At 33.2% G+C, this 6287-nt stretch overlaps 2 protein-coding genes across 2 annotated transcripts in view; one reads left to right on the top strand and one right to left on the bottom strand.

The window, feature by feature from the left end:
* LOC107632465 (cytochrome P450 81F3-like) overlaps positions 1-6287 on the bottom strand; it is an 18705-nt gene that overhangs the window by 9217 nt on the left and 3201 nt on the right. The window lies entirely within an intron of this gene.
* LOC107629546 (phosphatidylinositol N-acetylglucosaminyltransferase subunit C) overlaps positions 1979-6287 on the top strand; it is a 38822-nt gene continuing 34513 nt past the window's right edge. The window contains exon 1 of the mRNA XM_016332365.2: positions 1979-2348. The gene's annotated coding sequence lies outside the window, so the exon portion shown is untranslated. The remainder of the gene's footprint in view (positions 2349-6287) is intronic.

Raw genomic sequence — 6287 nt, 5'->3', positions numbered from 1 at the left:
ATGTGTTTAACTAAAATGATTAATTAAAAAAATAAAAGCAATACCGCACTTTCATAGTAGATATCAATTTCAAATTACAATTGCTTCTACATATGGCTTATTTTAGGTCATTTACAACAATTCTACCCACAAAAAAAAGTGAGAGACAACAAAGCAACTCTTTATGAATATTAGTTATTCTCTTTGACAACTAAATACTCAGAAGAGCCTAAGTCAAGAAACAAAGACAACACAATAATCAAGAAAACATCATATCATCCTTATTACTATTCTCCTATTTCTATTATAATTCTCCTTCCTCGCTGCTTCTACATATGATGAACTTGATTTTTACCTAGACTGTTGCAATCTGCAAAACATAAAATGGAACATTGAACTAGTAATTCGCGAGCAGGGGTGGCGCCCTATATATGTTTTTTTTTTTGAGAGCGGGGTTCTTTTTTGGTTTTGGTAAACATAGGGGCCTAAGCCCAAAGAAAAGAAGTTTATCAATACCTCCACCAAAGGACAGTCAAGATAGAATAAGATTGACATCGGGGGTTCTAAAACCACAAAAGCAGCAAACAAAAACTGATCTGTGGTTTTTAGTTTTGCCTTTTTTGGTTTTTGGACATGAGTTTTATCTCTTCTCCGGCTTTTATTCGGGCCTTTTTTGTAAATTTACATTTTCTATTTTTAGGGCTATAGCACATGATAAAATTACAAGAATTAAGAGTCCGTTTGAGAAGTAGCAGGAGCTATTTTTTTTTTCTTATTTTTGAATTATGAAAAGTCATAATCTGCGTATTTGCCACCATTTTATAAAAAGATTTTAACTTGTCAAAAAGTTAATTTGCAGCTTTTTGAAGAAATAGAAGTATATGACTTCTTTGCTTCTCCATAAGTCATTCTACCACTTACTTAAAAAAAATTAAATTTCAAAATAAAAAAAATTTACTTTCCTTCTTGACTCTGTGAAAAATACTGACCCTTCACCACCATTTTTACGCAAGGTCTGCTAGAAGCACTGGTCTTCCACCATTATTCCACCATCATTCTCACGCAATGTTCCAAACTTCACCATTTTCACGTAATGATTCATCTGATAGAAGTATTGATCCTCCACCACTATTTTCAAACAATATTGCATCTAAACAACCTACTGCATATATTCCTTCTAAGTATTTTTTTTTATCATTTTATCACTCTATTTTTCATTATTAAATTTATATTTAACTGTGGTATGAAATTTCAATTTTTTTTTTATATGTAATTTTATAGCTTGCTATTATTTTCATAATTAATTATAGCAAGTTCTTGACCTCAATAAAGGAGAGAGAGTTCTAATAAGAGTAAACAAAATAAAAAATAGCAACAAAATATACATTGACACACATTTTATATTTATTTTTTATTTTCACCTACCATATCATACATAATATTAGTGATTAGGTTATATAAAATCAACATTATTATCATCGTTATTTTAATATTCATTCTCTTCTGTAAAAAAAATTATTTTTTGAGTTATTTATCCAAACGCTATAATTTTCAAATAAGTACTTTTATAACTAAAAATCCAAATACAAAATAACTTATTTATAAGCTGTTATTAATAAAAGTTCTTATGCTTTAAGGCCCAGTTTGAGTAACCAACTTAATTAAGCTCTTTTTAATAAAATAACTTAAACAATAAATGATTCTGTTAAAAGTAACTTATAAATAAGTTATTTTGTGTTTGGATTTTTATCTCTAAAAATGCTTATTTTATAAAAATGTGATGAAAAGTAGAAGTATTATGAGAGAAGTCATTTTTTTTTAACTTCTCTATAAGCTCCTAAATAGCTTCTTAGAAAGTTGCAATTTGATTTTAAAAATTGCACCAGAGATTAATACTATTGGGTCGCAGAACCGGAATCCGGTTCACATTTTGCACCAAAAAAACGGCACCGTTTTTTGCATTAAAAAAAATGAAAACGGAAACCCTAAAATGTCCTAATCCCCTTCCCCTTTCGTTGAGCAATGAGCACTCACTCACTCACAACTACCAGCAGCAGCATCGAGCTCCTCCATCACTCGGTCAATTGCTCCGTCCAGCCACCGACGTGTCACCTCCGCCATAGCAACTGATCGAAACCGCCTTCCCCACTACTGTCTCTCCACCACTGCTCGAAGCCACCGTCCACTTGCTCTCTTCACTCCGTCACTCTCGTCCACTGTCGTCTCCATCACTTCGTCACTTGCTCTCATCTCGCGTCGTTCCTCCGTCGCGCAAAGCCGCTGTTCCGCCGCGCCAGCTCTGTTCCACCAAGCTCCAACCCTTCTCTGCTCCAGCCATCCGGTTCTCCCTCACCTCTGTGCTCTAGAAGGTATTCTTCTTAGCATTGTTAATATGTGATTTTCCATTTTTCTTCTTCAATTATTGCCGTCATTACTTTGGTTTGGTTTAGGATTGTCGATGATATTGATCATGTTCTTGAATCTTGATTCTGATATTGCGTGGTTCTACTGTTACTTTGTTATGGTTCTGTTGTTACCTGATTTTCTTTAATTCTGTTATGGATTTATGGTTCTGTTGTGAATTTTTTTTGGTTGTGTACCTATTGTTGTCATTACTCTGGTTTGGTTTAGGATTGTCGATGATGTTCTTGAATCTTGATTATGATCTTCTGTGGTTATATTTTTAATTTGTTATGGTTCTGTTGTTACAGTGACTGATTTTCTTTGATTCTGTTATGGATTTATGATTCTGTTGTGAATTTTTTTGGTTGTGTACCTATTGTTGTCCATATCCTGGTTTGGTTTAGGATTTTCGATGATGTTGATGATATTCTTGAATCTTGATTATGATATTCTGTTCTGTTGTGAATTTTTTCTTGGTTGTGTATCTATTGATGTTGGCATTTCATGATTGATTGTTTCTTTATTATTTGACTTTTGAGTTTGTATTTGGAGGAGATTATAATGTTGTGGTTGTGTATTTCTTTTAATTTGGATGATAGTTTGAAGTTTACATTAGTTTATAAAACAATCTTTTGATTGAATCACAGTTGAATCTATTAAACTAGTAAACCAGTAACAACCGGTTTGGTTGTCTGAACCTTGGCTTTGTCAAATCAAACCTAAACATTGTGCTTTTCTTTGCCCTCACTTAGGGTTTTTTTCGCTTGTGCCTTTGCTTCTGCATCTGCTTCTCCTTTTGGAACCTAAACATTATGATATTCTGTCTGTTGTGAGTTAGGTACGCATATACCATCTCACCGAGAAGGAGAAAGACTGTGAAATTAAAGCCGCCAAAATCAGGGATCATCCAATGTCCTAAAGGGGATCAGCTCGAACATCATCAAGTTAATTTGGATAAGGATGTTTCTCCTTCAGCATCGTCTCATTCGTTTGCAATTCATTTTGAAAGAAGCACCGCTGAACAACATGTTGATCTTCTTCCTTTTATTTTTCACTATTTTTTTTTCCAAACAAGAATTAATTTCGTTATGGGTAGCTCAAGGCCTCTTTACCACTTCGTCTAAACGGGTGGAGGATCAAGTGTTTGACTCATTGCTATCTGCTCAAGTTGTTGCTTCCAGGTTAGATTCATCCGTGGATTTTTTGCGCACTTTCCTGTATAAAATCAACCAATTCAAATTAAAGTTTTCAGCAGAATATATGCCAGTCTTTGATGGAGACATTGATAGTGTTCCCAACGATGTTAAGTATTTTTTCATAGATGCTAAAAGCATCAAACATGTTGGTTTTGAGTCATTGGAAAGATTTTGAAATCTGTAATCGCGGTTCGTTATTCCCACACTTGAATTTTATGTTGATCAAGTCAGGGTGATCTTTTTTTAGACTTAAGCACTTGAGGGCATTAAATTTTAGTAGAAGTTATATTTCGAGACTGCTAGTTCCTTTGGAAACTTGGAATTGCTTCGATATCTTGATCTCTCCTATACACCCATCAAAAGATTGTCTGATTCAATTGATAGTTTTTCTCATTTGCAGACTCTAAGGTTAAGGAATTGTTTTAAGTAAAATGGGTTGTCCAAAGAGATTGGAAAGGTCACCAATTTAACTCATCTTATTTTTGACATTATTAGACAATTGTATTCTATCCTTAATGGGATAGGTAACCTGACTAATCTTCAGACTTTATCCAAATTTGTTGTTGGTAAGGATGATGGTTGTTGGATTGTAGAACTGAAGGATTTGGTTGATCTGACTGGTATTTTAAGGAAGTCCATGAGGTTGATTTGAGCAGTAAAAAGCTGCTTAGTCTAGAACTAATACCTCAAGGGAATGTGATGCTGTCAAAGAAGGTTGATATTCATATTTCTAACTGTTCAAGATCCAAAGAAGGTTGAAGATATTGAAGGATTTGTTCTTCTTTGATAGCATCACATTCTTGAGGTAGTCCACCTTAGTTCTAGATTGAGCAGCTTCTTATTGCTCAAATCAAACCTTACGAGCTTTTTCAAAACTCGAGAGGTTTTCCATTCTTAAAATACATTCAGTCAAATCAACCAGATCTTTCAGCTCTACAATCCTACAACCATCATCCTTATTAACAACGAATTTGGATAAAGTCTGCCGACTAGTCAGGTTACTTATCCCATGAGACATAAAATCCAATTGTCCAATAATGTCAAAAACAAAATGTGTCAAACTGGTGAGCTTCCCAATCTCTTTGGGCAACCCATCTAGCTTAAAATAATTCTTTAACCTTGGAGTTTGCAAATTAGAAAAACTATCAATTGAATTAGACAGTCTTTTGATGGGCGTATAGGAGAGATCAAGATATCGAAGCAACTCCAAGTCCCCAAAAGAACTAGGCAGTTTCGAAATACGACTTCTATTGAAATTTAATGTCTTCAAGTGCTTAAGCCTCACTCAAGAAAAGATCACGCAGGACTTGATCAACATAAAACCCAGGTGTGGGAGTAACGAACAGGATTTCTAGATTTCGAAATCTTTTCAAAGACTCAAAACCAACATGTTTGATGTTTCTAGCATCTATGAACAAATGTTTAACATCGTCAGGGACACTATCAAAGACTCTGGCATATTCTACAGAAAACTTTAATTTTGACTGGTTGATTTTATACAGGAAAGTGCGAAAAGAACCCACAGCTGGAAGGAACAAGAACTTGATCAGATAGCAATGAATCAAACGCTTAATTTTCCGCCTGTCTAGAACAGGTTTCAAGGTCCTGGTTTCGTACACTTACTGCAAACTTAAATGTTAAAACAGTGCAGTTTGTGTCTTTTTGTTCGTTTGACAAATCAATCCTTTCATTATCTATCTCTTAATTCAATGTAAATGATATTCTTACTGCCAGCAACAATGCATAATATTTATTTTTGAGTAATGCTAGGTAGCCAAAATATTATAGACAATAAATAAAAATATATGATCAATAATATTTGTACTGATAAAAGAGTGTAAATAGGCCTGGTAATATGTATCCAACTCGGACCAACCCGTTCGAGTAGGGTTGTCTATTCTGCCCGCTGTGGGTAGAGTAGGGTGGGGTAGGGTACGGGTTTAGGGTATACCCTATCCTACCCGCACCTCTAATATATTATATAATATATATAAAAAAATTATGTATGTATTGAAGAAAGTAAGTATTGAAGTCACAATCTTTTTCTTATAAAAACTTGAAGTAACCATTAAACTAGTTGATGATTATATTATTTGTAATTTTATGTTGGATTTTTTAAAGATTTTATTGTTTTTAATTTTAATTTGAACTTAATTTTTAATTTTTTATTTTATTAATATGTATAAAATTTGGAATGGTTGAATTTTATATTTGTTTGAAAATTTTTTTTCTATGGATAGGGTCGGATAGGATAAGGTTTAGAACTTTAGGATGCAGATAGGGTTAGGGTTGAGAGATTTTCAACCCGCTGGTAGGGTAAGATAGAATTTTAAAAAAGTTTTCAACCCGCGGGTACAGTAAGGGTAGAGTCCAAATCCTATTCTATCCTACCCATTGCCAGCCCTAAGTGTAAATTACGCTCCTAACTTAATTGACACAATTAATTTCTTTCTACAACTATCTTCTCTCATTAATTACACCAAAAGTCAATTCCAAATTAAATGTGAACCAAATCTCAAAAAATTGTCTTTCATTATTACATTCATATAATTTTATAATTTTTTTTTCAAATAAAAATTTTAAATTATGATATTTTTAATCCTAAAAAGTCTCAAATTATCTCAATACATTTTATAAAGGAGAAAGTATGAGAAGCCAATAAATTTAGTGTACAATGTGTACAATAGGGGTAAAATTAAAATTAAGATA

This window comes from Arachis ipaensis, chromosome B03 (genome assembly GCF_000816755.2).
Source record: "Arachis ipaensis cultivar K30076 chromosome B03, Araip1.1, whole genome shotgun sequence".
In the NCBI taxonomy this organism is placed as follows: domain Eukaryota; kingdom Viridiplantae; phylum Streptophyta; class Magnoliopsida; order Fabales; family Fabaceae; genus Arachis; species Arachis ipaensis.
Note: the sequence above shows the minus strand (reverse complement) of the source record. Positions and strands in the feature narration are given on the sequence as shown.